Below are 16,674 nucleotides of genomic sequence, written 5' to 3' on the forward strand. Positions count from 1 at the left end.
ATCACAAAGAAGACATTTGTCAGGATGGTTCAAACCCCTACGAGCCAGTCTATCTGCTGTCCAACATTTGTTAAGGGATGCAAGCCAAATAAAGAATTTGCATTTCTGAGGTGCCCATGTCCGCCAAATTCGCTCGGACGGTTCAAAATAAACGGAACCAGCGAAGAAACGATCATAAGCTGACTTAGATGAATACTGCCCATTGGCCGTTGGCAGCCATTTATGCTGATCTGAAATTCCAGGTTGCAAATGAATTCCCCGAGTGACATCCCATATATAAAAGAAGCCCATAAGCACTTCGGCCGGCAAACTACCAGTAATGTCCGACACCCATCTATTATTTAGCAAAGCCTCGTACACAGATCTGCTCTTCTGAATTTTCATGGGGATGCGACTCAGGAGAACTGGAGCAAGCTCACCCACAGATTTCCCATGTAACCATTTATCAGTCCAAAACAAAGTATTCTGGCCATCTCCCACAATAGAGCAAACAGAGACTGAGAAAAATGCTGCTGCATTTGGATGCACCTGAATGTCAAAATCTGACCATGACCGTTCAGGCTGGGTCTTTTTAAGCCACATCCAACGCATATTCAGAGACCAGCCAAGCACCTCCAAATTGTGGATTCCGAGGCCCCCCCTACTGATAGGCCTGCAAACCTTGGACCAACCGACAACACAATGGCCTCCTCTAACATCTGTCCTTCCCTTCCATAAAAACCCCCTGCGAATCTTATCAATAGCTCTAATTACCTCGCAACGACACTCTTTACTTTTGGTAAGCCAATGACTTCAACGTCATCAAATAACATGAAACTACATGAAACAATCACTTTAGATTAGATTGTCCATGCATATAGGTGTGACAAGTGAAATGTGTACTTATGGAGACTCTGAAGGGAAGGTAGGTAGGACCGCAACCGTCCTATTTTGGTTAACTATAGACGGTGCCATTGATCTTGTAGTATCGATCATAGCATCATTGTAAAGACACACAACAATATGAAAAGGATTAAATAGCATATCACAAATATCATCAACAAACCAACAACAATGAGTTGCATCAAACATAATAATTTTAGTCAATAACAATTTATTGCTAACATTTTGCTACGGTGTTCTGGTGGGTATGGAGGTGCTGCTTTAGGAGGCCATAGATGAAATTACAAGTGTCATTAGGTAAGATGTATGAAAAGAAGAAGCATGTTTTGAAACATATGAAGAATATCCATATGTGTTAGATTCTACCAATACCCACCATATACCATTGAACAAGATTTAGTTTCTTTACTTTGTAGTTCACACAGATTATTTTTCAACTCATTATTAAGCAAGCAAGGTTAAGAAACTAGAAGAAACTACAATGTTCTGCTGAAAGAAAACAGAATTGAAGATTGTTGTAGACTAAGGCAATTGAGCAAGGAAAGAATGATTTGGTTTTATGAAGTGCCAGTTGTTCGTCTTAGTATATAATGATTAAATAAAAATGAAACACAAGATGGGATTGAATTAAGGTGCTCTGTAATCTGTATTTGAGGCTACAGTTCTTTACTCATTTTAGTCAGTTTTAAAGAACATAATGCTAACTGTCTGGATTAGCCACTTGTGGGTTATGGGACTTAAAAGTGATTTTAGTCTTTGATAGATATGTATGTGAAATGTGGGCGCTTGGATCTTGCCATGTTGATCTTTGAAAGCATGGCTAAGTGGAGTATGGTCACTTGGAATGTGATGATTGTCGGACTTGGAACTCACGGTTATGTTATGGATGCTGTTACGCTGTTCCATAGAATGGAGGCTGAAAGTGTTGCAGTGGATGATCTTAGTGTACTTGGCATGCTGACTGCTTGCACACATGCTGGGTTGGTCTCAGAGGGTTTAGAGATATTTCACAGAATGAAAAAGGATTTTGGGATAGATCCCAAGGTAGAACATTATGGTGCATTGGTTGATCTACTTGGCCGTGCCAGACATTTGGATCAGGCCAGGTATGCTATAGAGACAATGCCTATGGAACCAACTCCAGAATTGTGGGGATCTCTTCTTGCTGCCTGCTGAAGCCACAGTTGTCTTGAGCTAGCTGAGTTATCAGTGGAACGTCTTGCAAATCTTGGAGCTGATGGTTCTGGAGTCTATGTCCTTGTATCAAATATCTATGCTGATGAAGGAATGTAAGGTGATGTTTTTAGGATTAGGAAATTGATGAGTGATGAGGGGATGAGAAAGGATATTGGACGGAGTGTGATTTAAGTGGATGGCGAAAAACATGAGTGCTACGGAACTCAACATTTGATAAACTATCTGAACATGCATTTGTGCAGTGAACAATAACTGAAAATTGTGCAGTGATTTAGTGTGGCAGTGAACAATAACTAAAAATTGTGTAGTGATTCAGTGATTAAGTGCTTATGGTATCAGTGAAGAAACAATATAGCATAAACAAATAATAAAGCGTAGCGAGTGCACCATATAAAAAACCAAATAAAAACAGAGGCAGTGCATTTTAGGTTTACCTGGTAAATGAAAAAGAGCCTTATGCAAAGTGTTAGACTACCCGTCTAGGGTTTGTGTTATTCCCTGTGTAATGACCGTTATACCCCTGTGTAATGGGCCTTGGCCCAGTTACTCTCTCTATTTAATGTCACTCCCAACCCCTGATTAGGGTATGGGTTCAGCTTCCAATATGGTATCAGATTAGGTTTAGGTCTTCTCCACACACAGCTACAGCCGCCAGGGGTTCTCTTCCCCCTGCAGCCGCCGCCGGCCCCCCAGCCGCCGGCCTTCCTCCCACCGCCGGCCCCCCCCAGCCGCCGGCTTCCCTTCTCCCTCCCTCCCTCCCTCCCTGCTCGTCGCGCCCTCCCTGCTCGCCGCGCCGCCTGCGCGCGCCGCCCTCCCCTGTTTCCCGTACCCGCGCATCCGTCGCACTCCCGCGACGCCGTGCGCTAGGCCGCGCCTGCGCTCGCGCGCCCGCCTGCTCCAGGCCGCCCGCTGCCTCCGGAGCCGCGCTCCCGTAGCCGCCGCTCGTCGCCGACTGCCGCCGAGGACCCGGCCAGGCGCGCCGAGCCCCGGCCTCCCCGCGACCAGGACCTGCCCCGCCCTCCTGCACCGAGCGCCCAGCCGAGCAGGACGCGACCCGCCCAGGCCGCCGCACCGCCTCGTCGCCACCTGCCGCCGAGGACCCGACGCCCGCGCGCCGTGCTCTGCACCCCGTCCGGCCGCACGCCCCGGCGCCCTGCCGAGCCGCCCGTTCAGGGCCGCGCAGCCCCGCACCCAGGGTCGCGCCCGCCTCGCCTCCCCGACGCCCAGCGGCCCGCGACCGAGCAGCGCCACCGCTCCTGCTCAGGACGCAGCCGCCCCTACCCCCGCCGACGGCCGAGGCTCCCTCCACCAGCCGCGCAGAGGCCTGGACGTCCGACCAGGGGCGAGCAGGGCGAGATCCGGCCAGGGGAGTGGCGTCCCACGCGAGCTCCCCTTCCCCTACCAGCCGCCGGCCACCTCCGGACGCCGGTCCTTCTCCACTGCTCGGCAGCCTTCTCCTCCCTGCTTCACCCGACCAGGAGCACCCGCCCGGTGGTCCCGCGCCCCTGCTGTTCCGCGTCACGCTGCGCCCCTGCTGTCCCGTGCCGTGCACGCCCGACGCCGAGCACTCAGCCGCCTCTGCTGTTCCGCGCCCGGCTGTCCAGTCCGCGCCTCCCTGTGCCGGCCGTCATGAGCTTTACCTCGCCCGCCGCTCTCGTGACGGTGCGTGTCCTCCTCCACAACGGCCAGCTCATCCGGGGCATGTTCGTGTCCTTCGATCCCGTCTGGAACCCCATTCTTCGGGACTGCGTCGAGGTCCACCCTCAGGCGGGCCGTCACGTGCCTGGACCGCTTGTCTTCCCACGTGCTGCGATCGCCTCCCTAGCGGTTGAGCCCGTGTCATCTCCCTCCCTTCCTAGTGCCTCTGTCGGGGCACCTTCTTTGGCCCTCTCCGCTCACAACGTACCTTCGACACTTCCACCTCCCCGGACCACCACCGATTGGGTGGTTGACTCCGGGGCCTCCTTCCACACTACCCCCACCACTACTTCGTTACTCCACTCCCATCCACCCCACCCCTCACATCCTACCTCCATCGTCGTCGGCAACGGTTCCACCCTCCCGGTCACCTCAGTAGGTACATCGGCTCTTCCAGGACCATTCTGCCTTAACGACGTCCTTGTTGCTCCCGGACTAACTCATCCCCTCCTCTCGGTTCGTCGCTTCACTAGTGACAACCAGTGCTCTATGGAGTTCGACCCCTGGGGCCTCACCATACGCCACCTTCCCACACATGCTGTGCTCGCTCGCTGTGACAGCTCCGGCCCCCTCTATTCTCTTCACTTGCCCTCCACTCCCCACACCAGCGTAGCCTCATCTCCTGTACTTACTACTACCACCACTTCACATGCTCTTGCTACTACCACCACCTCCTCCGCCATTTGGCACCGTCGCCTCGGGCACCCTGGACCTGACGTCATGTCCCAGCTTTCCGGCCACTCTGACATATCATATACTCGGGGCTCTTCTGAGCGCCTCTGTCATGCTTGTCAGCTCGGCCGCCAGTCCCGTCTTCCTTTTTCTACTTCCACATCCAGGGCTGTCCAGGCCTTTGATCTTGTCCACTGTGATCTCTGGACATCTCCTGTCCTTAGCCTCTCCGGCTACAAATACTACCTGGTCATTCTCGATGACTACTCCCATTTCCTTTGGACTTTCCCCCTTCGGCTGAAGTCCGACACATTTACCACCCTCACTCACTTTTTCGCCTGGGTATCCACCCAGTTCTGGCGCCCGGTCCGTGCCCTGCAGTGCGACAATGGCCGCGAGTTCGACAACAACGCCTCCCGCTCTTTCTTCCTCACTCACGGCGTCCAGTTGCGTCTCTCGTGTCCCTACACCTCTGCTCAGAACGGCCGGGCCGAGCGCATGATTCGCACCACCACCAACATGATCCGCTGCCTTCTCTTTCAGGCGTCTCTCCCTGCCACCTACTGGGCAGAGGCCCTTCATACCGCCACACATCTCCTCAACCGTCTTCCCTCGAAGGCGGTGAGCCACCCCACACCTCACTTCGCCCTGTACGGCACAGCCCCTTCCTACGACCACCTGCGCGTGTTCGGCTGTGCCTGCTACCCTAACACTTCCGCTACCGCCCCTAACAAGCTTTCTCCTCGCTCCACTCGCTGTCTCTTCCTCGGCTACTCCCCTGACCACAAGGGGTACCGGTGCCTGGACCTCACCTCCCACCGCATCATCATCTCTCGTCACGTCGTCTTCGACGAAGATGTGTTTCCCCTTGCTGGCTCCACCCCACCCATCGATCTTGACTCCCTCCTCGAGTCCGATCCGATTCCTCCCCCACCTCCGGCTCCGCGTCTTGCGCCGTTACCTGCTCCTCGTGCGGCCCCCACGACCTCTTCCGCGCCACGCGCGGCCCCGTCGACCCCGCCTGCGCCACGCGCGGCCCCGTCGACCCCGCCTGCGCCACGCGCGGCCCCGTCGACCCCGCCTGCGCCACACGCGGCCCCGTCGACCCCGCCTGCGCCACGCGCGGCCCCGTCGGTCCTGCCTGCACCACGCACGGCCCCGTCGACCCCGCCTGCGCCACACGCGGCCCCGTCGACCCCGCCTGCGCCACACGCGGCCCCGTCGACCCCGCCTGCGCCACGCACGGCCCCGGCGATCCCGCCTGCGCCACGCGCGGCCCCGGCGATCCTGCCTGCGCCACGCGCGGCCCCGTCGACCCTGCCTGCGCCACGCGCGGCCCCGTCGACCCCGCCTGCGCCGCGCGCGGCCCCGTCGACTCCGGCTCGATTCGCCAACCCCGCCCTCGTCTACCATCGCCGCGGCCACGCCACTACCTCGGCACCCCCCGACGCGTGCCCATCGACGAGCGCGGCCCGCTTCGCCGACCCCGCCGTCGTCTATCACCGCCGTGAGTCGGCCCCTCCAGCCGCTCCCGACGTTCCGGTGACTCACTCCGAGTCATCCGTATACCACCCGGTCGCCATCCATCGCGACCCCGGGCACGTCCACCCGATGGTGACTCGACGCGCTGCTGGCGTTCTCCGCCCCGTCGACCGGCTCATCCTGGCAGCCGCTACGACCAGCACTCCACCCGACGCTTCCCCGGTACCCTCCTCCGTTCGCACTGCCCTCGCCGACCCACACTGGCGTCGCGCTATGGAGGAGGAGTACGCGGCCCTCTTGGCCAACCACACTTGGGACCTGGTGCCGCGTCCACCAGGCACCAACGTGGTCACCGGCAAGTGGCTATTTCGCCACAAGCTGACCTCAGACGGCTCCCTCGACCGCTACAAGGCCCGTTGGGTCCTTCGGGGCTTCACCCAGCGCCCCGGAGTGGACTACGACGAGACCTTCAGCCCTGTCGTCAAGTTCGCCACTGTTCGCGCCGTCCTCTCCCTCGCCCTCTCCCGCGACTGGGCGATCCATCAGCTCGATGTCAAGAATGCCTTCCTCCACGGCACTCTGACGGAGACTGTCTACTGCAGCCAGCCCACCGGCTTCGTCGACGCTGACCGTCCGGACCTGGTTTGCCGGCTGAACCGATCCCTGTACGGCCTCAAGCAGGCGCCACGGGCTTGGTACAGCCGCTTCGCCTCCTACCTGGCCTCCGTCGGCTTCGTCGAGGCCAAGTCGGACACGTCCCTGTTCATCTACCGGCGCGGCGACGACACCGTCTACCTCCTACTCTACGTCGACGACATTGTGCTCACGGCATCCACCGCCGACCTCCTTCACCGCACAATCGTCGCCCTTCAGCGGGAGTTCGCGATGAAGGACCTGGGGCCCCTCCACCACTTCCTCGGCGTCACCGCCGAACGTCGGCCTCAGGGTCTCTTCCTCCACCAGCGCCAGTACGCCATCGACATCCTGGAGCGGGCTGGCATGTCTGACTGCAAGCCCTGCACCACGCCTGTCGACACTCAGGCGAAGCTCTCTGAGGACGACGGGCCTCCGGTCGCCGACGCGACGTCCTACCGGAGCCTCACCGGCGCGCTCCAGTACCTCACGTTCTCCAGGCCCGACATCGCTTACGCCGTCCAGCAGGTGTGCCTGCACATGCACACTCCGCGGGAGCCCCATCTCACTGCGCTCAAGCGGATTCTACGCTACCTCCGCGGCTCCCTCGACTACGGCCTCCTCCTCCGTTCATCCCCGACGTCGGAGCTCGTGGTCTACACCGACGCTGACTGGGCTGGCTGTCCCGACACGCGCCGGTCCACCTCCGGCTACGCCGTCTTCCTGGGCGCCAACCTCGTCTCTTGGGCCGCCAAGAGGCAGCCCGTCGTCTCTCGCTCCAGCGCTGAGGCCGAGTACCGTGCCGTGGCCAACGGCGTGGCCGAGGCCTCCTGGCTGCGCCAGCTCCTCCACGAGCTTCACAGTCCCCTCCAGCGCGCCACCCTCGTCTACTGCGACAACGTCAGCGCGGTCTACCTCTCCACCAACCCCGTGCAGCATCAGCGCACGAAGCATGTGGAGATCGACCTGCACTTCGTCCGCGAGCGTGTCGCTGCCGGCGACGTCCGCGTTCTCAGCGTCCCCACCACGCTTCAGTTCGCCGACATCTTCACCAAGGGGTTACCGTCGAGTGTCTTTTTAGACTTCCGATCCAGTCTCAACATCTGTACAGGATAGAGTTGTGACTGCGGGGGGGTGTTAGACTACCCGTCTAGGGTTTGTGTTATTCCCTGTGTAATGACCGTTATACCCCTGTGTAATGGGCCTTGGCCCAGTTACTCTCTCTATTTAATGTCACTCCCAACCCCTGATTAGGGTATGGGTTCAGCTTCCAATACAAAGTGTTAACAGTCCCTTTTTAGAAAGAAAACCTATGGATAGCAGAACAAAAACAAACGAATCAGCACTGGTAGTTTGTAGAGATAAAAAAGCAGCCATGTCTGTAAACAGCCATGTTGTTTGCCAATATAAAAAAAGCAGCCATGTTTGTAAACAACGAATCAACACCTGAGTCCTGAACTAAACAACGAAACAGCCATGTTGTTTGGAGAGATAAAAAAAGCAGCCATGTCTGTAAACAACTACTGAAACATGTAGGCCATTGTCAAAGTTTGTGTAATGCATGTATCTGTTTAGTGACACCATGGCATTGAGTAGGTAGTTGAGAGTTGAGACTTAGTGGAATGCATGTATCTGTTTAGTGACACCAAGAAAGTGTAGTGTTTTTTTCTTGGCACATAACTTTATTTGATTATGTAATGAGTTACAGTTCTTCTAAATGTTTTTACTTGAACTGAACAAAGTTTGGCAACTTCTTGAAAGGATAATAATAAGACTCACATGATAATGATCCAGACAAAACAGAAACATGTTTGAATTTCTTCATTTGAATTTGAATCAGATATAGAAAGAGAAATAAACATGCATCTTAATACTGGAATGGATAGTGGGGGTATCTATTAATCATCAAAGTTTCAGCATGCATCACATGGTAATGGCTAATGATCTAGTATGTAATTGTAAAGGTCATACAAATTAATTCAGCATGCTTTAGCCCATCCACATGTTCTTCTCAAGAAGCATTCAGTCAAATTTAATGCATAAATGCATAAGAGAGATCACATAGTCACTACATACTCACTTAGGAAAAGGTAAACGTGTGGCTTTCACTCACCGTGCTGCTGATCTATCAAAGTTCCTTTTGTAGCTTCGATTAGCAAAGTTCAACTGGCAGAAGAACTGAAATAGAGAAGAAAAATGTGATGAAGTGTTAAGTGCTTGGTTCTTAGTTGTTTGTGCATTTGATACTTGTCCATCTGTTTTCTATGTTCTCTGTTCAAATTAAACAGAAGGTGGTGCATGCTGAAGTGTCAAATTATTATGCTTGCACTATTGTAGACAGCTTGATGTCACATGTGTTGGTTCATCTTTAAAGTAGCAACCATACTGAGTGGATCGTGTGCTGCTTCTATTAAGGTTTTTCTATCTATTAACAAAAGGTACTTGCTTGTTTGTCTGAGATCTTTTTGGGGGATATAGAAAGGGAACTAAACATGCATCTTAATACTGGAATGGTTAGTGGGGTATCTATTAATCATCAAAGTTTCAGCATGCATCACATGGTACACTAACTGGAACAGGATTCATCACTAAACTGAAACAGGATTCATCACAAAACAATGTATTGCCTATCTATTTGTTCAGAACTGAATCTAATAACTTACAAGGAAGTGAAACATGATGTGATTGAAAGAACAAACTGAAACAGGATTCATCACTGATAGCAATAACTGAAACAGGATTCATCACTAAACTGAAACAGGATTCATGTTTCACTAAACATAGAACAGGATTCATCCCCCTGAGTACTAAAGCATGGCAGCAGCACCAGCCACCAGAACTGAACTTGTAATGACAAAAAGGAACTAACAACACAAACCCAGCAAAAAACAATGCAAAAGGTCGAAAGCTTCTCCCATTTGCCAACTATTTTGATATGGCGAGTTGGCGACCCACTATTAGTTTTCCCAGCATTTATACACCCACAGTTTCCTGCATCACCAGTCTACTTTTATACTATTTCCATACAAATAGCTCGTAGAGGGGTGTGCTAAAGTCATAATCATTTCATGCATATGGAGTGGGTGTTCTGATATGCTTATCTAGTTGTGCAGTCACGACCATTTGGAGTGTCTCTCCTAATTGCTGGACATGATGAGAATGGACCTAGCTTGTTAGTTTTGATCCATTTAGATCACTGGACTGGATTTTCTTAACTGTTCTGTTTAGAATCCATATTTTTCTTAAACAGAGGAGTTTTTTCTTATTCAAATAAATCCCTATAATGCAATGAAATTGCTTTTTGTTGGTTTTTTAGAGCTTAGGCTGTCATGGTAAGGTGGGTTGCTATTTTCTTCAAAAAAATCATTGTACTGTAATGCATTTTTATTTGTTTTTATTGGATCTTTTTAGATTGCCATGCTAAACGCTAATTTGTAGCGGATATCCTTTTGCTGCCGGCAAGTCGTCAAAAACCATTTCCAAAAATCATAAACCATTTCCAAAAATCATAAGCCATTTCCAAAACTGAACAATCAAGGACCCACAAAAGCACCCGGCGATTTTGTAGACAAACAAAACTGAGCAGTTGTCACAACACAACCAAATTATCGGGCCCACTTACACCAATCTTTGCCCTTAAGGCCTTACATGGTTATGTAAGTGTACCAGATAACTTACTCGGGGTGCCGAGTTTCGATTAACTCGTTCATTCCCAAAGATCATTCATCCGTGATTGAGAACATTACAATAATCATACATCTTGAAACATGAACATAAACATAGACATAGGAGTTTGAGCGGAAGACTTTACAATAAGATAATAAACATTAGTAGACTTTTAATTTTACAAAACCAAGTGGTTATTATTATTACATGCCCGAGGTAGAGTCAAAGTGCTAACTTATTACATCACATGAGAAGATCTCAGCTTCCCACAAGCACACACAAGTTAGGCATAAGTAAATAAGTCTCCATAAGTGAGCCTAACAGAAATCAAACTTATCAAGAACTTCACCTGCAACAACATAGGGAATAAAACCCTGAGTATGGAATTACTCAGCAAGACTGACCCGACTAAACAAAAGACTCTCAAGGGTATGCTAGTTGATTTGGAAATCAAGGTAAAGGCTATCAATGTTCAAAGACTCAAGTTTTGCATAAAAGCTTACTAATACTTGGTCCTTAGGCCATCTTTTACTTTTCAAGTTAAGTTCTTACCTTTATCTAGATTGGCCTATTCTAGCTCAGTCACTTGGCCTAATCTAGTTTTCTTTTAAAATCAAATCTTGTTTTACTTGTTATCTACGATGATGGTCAGTGATCTAGTCTCCATATCCGAGAAGTAATGGCGATTCGAATCGATTAGTACCCAGCTGAGGATCTCCAACCACACGACATATGTAGCACTTAACCCTTGCATATGTCAACTCGCACCCGGGTTTCTCAAGACCAGAACGGGTCCCCGCCACCTGAGAGCTCAGTACCCCACCGTCCAACCTCTTGCCAGGTGGGTACACGATACTCTCGCCATCTCTCCACTCCTAGTGCGGGCCGGCCTTTCTGGTATTGGTCCAGCCGAAGCTAAGCTTACCCATGATGAGGCATGTGGCCAGTTAAAAGGTCCTAGATCATGTAGGCCAATAATCGTTACGGTCCTTAAACGACATAGACGGACGACCTTTCCTGCTCAACGTCTGGTCTCATTTTAAACTATTTCTCAGAAACTTGTACTTGTCAGAGGTAATCCGCTGGAATGATGAATTCATCAAGGCCTTTGACGCCTTCATCATTCCCAGCCTTTTTCTTTTGTAAAAACATGATTCATAAATCAAAAACATTTTGTTCCTAATCTATAAGCATACTAAGCATTTCTAGCTTTGAAAAACAGGTATCAAGGATGATAATCAATATTCCAAGGAATGGGAATGCATCAAATGTTTATTCACACAACTCCTACCACCTAATGCAGCATATAAGTGATAAAAGTTTTTAAAACACAAGGAAAGGGTTAAATGCACCGGGGCTTGCCTTGATGAGGAGGAGTGTCAGGCTCTTCCACAAGAATATCACAATTAACCGGGTAACCTACTAGAGTACCTTCAGGAGGAACTGCAGCTGGAGAAGTTTCTGATTGAGGAACTGATTCCTCTCCCACTTCCACTTCAACCTCTTCTTCTAGGTGTTCTACAAGTCAATTACAAGTACATGAATGCTTATGTAATGATATGCAATGTAAACTCTCACAAGGGAGAGGTGGGAAAACATAAACACTTGTAAAACAACCACATGACCAGTTTATACATGTTGCTACATAACTAAACATTTGATAAAGGGACCAAACTGAATTTGTTTGTACAAACCCGAGAAACAATTATTCTAAAGTCTCCTAAACTTGCTACTCATTAATTTATATAATTAAGTCTCCTTCTAAACATATATTAGAAATTGATTTCATGGATTTAAATAACTCTATTTAGCTATTCAAAGGTTTTCTGGTCAAACTAGCTCCAAATAAGCTCAAACTTTTACCAAGAGCTAATATAGTGCTAAATAGTTTTTCCACAAATTTTCATCATTTTGGTGCTCTAGTTTTAATTCTAAAATTCATTAAAGCCTTCTAAGGACACTTTTAAATGACCTATAATTTATTCTTTATTTCAAAAATATTAAAAATGATTCTAACAGAGACTATACAATTTTTCGGACTTTAAAAAATTAGTTTGGTATTTTTTGCATTTTTATAAATTTTCTGGTGAATTTTACAAGCTGCCAGTAAAAAGAAAAAGAAAAGTTATATACAGTTCTGGGCCGAATCGACGAACCTGGCCCACGAGTACAGGGAAAACCAGCCCAGCGCCGGTCACCCGCGCCCGCGCGCGCGGTTTTTCATTCCGACCCCCGCTCAACTAAACAATAAACTAAGAGTCTCGCGCACTATTTCTAACAGTAGCTGACAATATCACCCCGACCCCTGGGTTTTGGTGCTTTTACATTTTCTCAGACCCGAGCCTCCTCCGACGAGCCGCGGCCAACCATCGCACGGACCCGCCGGCGGCGGCCATCTCCGGCGAAGTCGAGCCCACCATCGTGCTTCCCGAAGTTAACACACTACTTCCCCTAAGTTAATCGGTCTCAAACAACCTAGAACTGCCCTGGCCACGACAACAGCGGAGAAACGAACTCCGACGAGGTCGGCCGAGGTCCCTAATGCGGTAGCGTTCGATTCCAGGATGCTATGAGCATCAGTAACATATCTAATACATGGTGCTCACGTTGGTTTGCGCGGAGAAAGGATGGCTTGGCCGGTCGACGTGAAGCTCAATCACGGTGGCGTTCACTAGTGGCGTGGCGGCATTCCAGGCGATCTACAGTGGTAGCATTCAAAACAACGGCTCGGTGAGCATCACTGACATACTAGGATCACAAAACATCAACTGATCGAGCGTGCCTTACCACAGGATGGACTGGCCACGGTGAGATGGACAGTCGGCTTGCGTGGTCACCACTGTCTGTGTTCACCACACGCTCATGGTGTTCCAGTGGAATCCAAGGATTGGGATAGGTTGAGGGTGTGATATATGTGTAGTAGAACAGCAGAGCATGATGGAACAACTATGAAGTCGACCAGGGACAGTGGAGTTCAGTTTGTGACTTTAGAATGGTTAGGGCAAACCAACCAAGGGCTGAGACTTCTAGGGTCTTTACTGGCTTTAACACATGGCCAACAAGGGCTAGAGTGTTCCCCTCACCTCCAGCAAGGTTACCAGGCATGGGCAAGGCACAGGGAAAGAACAGGTGTGGCCACAGCCCTAGGACAGCAACACAAAAACAGTAAATAGAATAGTTCACTAATAAATGAATTTGCCACCTATTCAACTCACTTCTAGACATTTTGAACTTGTGGCATGTACCCTCCCTTCTACAACATGCCAGCACCAAGCCCCCCCCTTGGGTGTCAAACACTAGAAGCAACGAAAGAATTTATTTGCAACTGTTTGAACTGCACTGATCTTCATCAGGCTGAAAGCAGTCCAACCTTTCTCCCCTCTTTTCTCCAGTTTCCAAAATAATGACAAGCCAACTTCACTACATCAAAGTGACTCACCACACATAGCTCTTCCATGTTACTAAAGCATACCCAGGCCAAAAATGTATAGAACCAAAGTTATCGTGCCCAAAAGTTGAGCAAAATTTCACTGAACCAAAAGTTCAGTTATCTGAATCAAGCTCAAGTTTCACAGCCCGACAGGGTACTTTTGAGGACATTTTACTCTCTATTTTGTGTAGAACTAAACCTTACACACCACAGCAATTTTGTTCTCCTTCATATGGTCTACCAACTTCCTATAAACATTTTAGTCCAAAACATTATGGATCTGTCATAATAAAGTTCCAAAGTTGAGATAAACTCACAATTTCAGCCTCTGGTTTTTCACTCTGGAATTCCAGATCAAACATAGGATCTTTGGACCACTTTTGCTACCAGTTCCAAATGTCTTTAGGGGTAGGGTTTTTAATCAAAGTTGTACACCAGTATGTGGTCTACCACTTTGGTGCAGCACTCTTGGTCCATAACTATATGTATCAGCCACTAATAGGCTTCCAAAATTGCTTCAGGTTGTAAAAACTGCAAAACTGAATTTTTCCGAGCCTGAGATTTCAGAACTTAACATTCCATCTTTGAGCAAAATTTTCAACTAGTTCCATATGGTTTTAGGGCTAAGTGATTTAATCAAGTTTGTACACTTATGTTAGCTCTACAACTTTGTTAAAATGGCCATCTTCAAACTGACCATAGATCAAAAGTTACTAAGGCCCAAAGATAGCTAATTGCTAATATTTTTCAGAAATCAAAACCCTAATTCAAAACTTAGTTTTAAGTTTTACTCTATTTTTTTCTATAAAATTTGAAAAACCTCCACACATAAAAGTTGTTGGGCTTGGAAAACTCTATAACTTTGGTATTTTGACTTTTGGCAAAACATTGCCAGATCATAAGTTTTACTTTTGGGGTCAAAACTGGAGCTTTTCAAAACGGGGTTTTCTATTCTCTGCTAAACACAACATTACACTTAGAGTTTCTTGTTCCTAGTGAATGCATTCTAAGTATATTACAACACAAAGATGTCAATGCATATGATGCCATGCCAAATTTTAGTTCTGGTAACACCAGGGGTGTTACAGCAGTCAAGAGGCCACAAAACCCCAAAACGCGCACTACCTGTCTCGGTCTCTCTATAACACACGTCATAGAACACGACTCTACACAAATTTTGACAGTGATTGAAAGAAGTTTAGGCAAAATCATGTTGTACCAGAATACCAGCATTTGAAGAGGACTCACTGGCGTCGAAGCGGTTGAAGAGGAAGGTGATCGTCACGAGCAGCGAACAGAACACGAGCGCCGAGGCTGATGGGGGATGGGGTGGCGCCCTCGACTTGGACGTGTTCTTTAATAGCAGTTGATGTCATCGAGGGCGCCGAGGATGGTTCCCATTCTCTGGCCGTCGATGGAAGGTGGGAATCGGCGATGGAAGGTGGGAATCGACGATGGATGGTGATTGCGGTCTCGATTTGGATTTCCATGTTCGATGGAATGGCACGGATGGAGGAGATTGCGTCCGCGTGGATGGAGGAGATTGGAGGCACGCGGATTGCGAGCTGGGGGATAACGATGGTGGGGTTTGCGGCTGCGGTGCGGGATGCGGGCGGGTGGAGGGGGAGGCTGGTGGAGCCGTCGGCGAGGCGGGGGGAGCGGGGGCAGCGGAGTCGGGGGCGTGGGGGAGCGGAGGGAACGACGCCGAAGCGTGGGCGCGGGGCGGGCCCAGATGGCAGCGCGGGTGGTGAGACAGGGCTTAGCCGCGGTATCGCGGGTGCCCACGTTACACGTTTAATTAGTAGTAGGGATGTAGTAGTATGACCTGATTCATGACGGCTTGCAGCTTTCCCATCCTCAATAGATGCGTACAAAATTTAGTTTGAATATCTACTTGTTAACACGAATTTGCGACAAAGGGGCCAGTAGACTGTAAAATACATTTTACATTAGATTCTTCGAGTATACAAGAAACAAGAAGCAGACCATGTCCTAAATCATACTCCCTCCGTCCCAAAATAGTATTCGTTTTAGCTCTAGATTTTTATGTCTATATTCAACTAGATGGTGATGAATCTAGACACATATATAGAGCACATACATAAAGTATTGTATGAACCTATTAATTATTTAAAACGAATTTTAATTTGTGACGAAGGGAGTAGTAAACAAATGACAACTCTTGTTTAAGTTCTGCAAGACTAGCCTCAGTGACTTGTGAATAATGACACAACTCACAATTCCAAGCCCGACCAGGGTTTCAATGGACCATCCAGGGTTTCAACGGCTCTCTCGGATTCTTCAACGGTCGGCTGTCGTGATGCAGCCACATTCAGTATGTGAACACAGAGGCTGATTTTTTCTTCACATGACAGATATACCTAGAATAGTTGGCAAAGCACATTCACAACAACAAAATTCTAAAAAGATATCCATCTGGTGACATCTAACTTGTCCTGAGAAGCATTTTCATTCAATATAATTCCCAAGTGTCCACTACCCATGTTCTCAAGATGTAACAAACAGAAAATATCATAGCACTCCATCATTTGTCACTCCCAAACTTGCAAAGTGAAAAACATTAGGTATGCAAACTTACTAACCTGGTGCCGCGCCGCTGGGCTGGTCTCCGCCATTTGTGCGGCTGGGGCTTGTCCCAGTGCAAACTTACTGAACAGTAGGTATGCAAAGTTACTCGACCATTTGTGTGGCTCGGGCTGGTAAAGAATAGGAACTGAAATAAATTGTAGTGATGTAAGAGAATGGTCACCGAACAAACTAAAAACATGCCTTGTGTTTAACTTAAGGAAGTAGTTGTTCTGCAAAATACTGAATGAGTTAAATTGCATAAACAAAATAGTAGATAGTGTTGCTAGATCCAACTAAAATAAGGTATTTTAACTTGTGCATTTGGTACTGGTGTGCTAGTGTAAACAACCAAATTTCTGAGGACTTCGTAGCTCAACATAGAAAATGTACTTCAACCTATTCCACCTACTTTGGACTGTGCAAAT

Source organism: Zea mays, chromosome 1, assembly GCF_902167145.1.
Source record: "Zea mays cultivar B73 chromosome 1, Zm-B73-REFERENCE-NAM-5.0, whole genome shotgun sequence".
NCBI lineage: Eukaryota > Viridiplantae > Streptophyta > Magnoliopsida > Poales > Poaceae > Zea > Zea mays.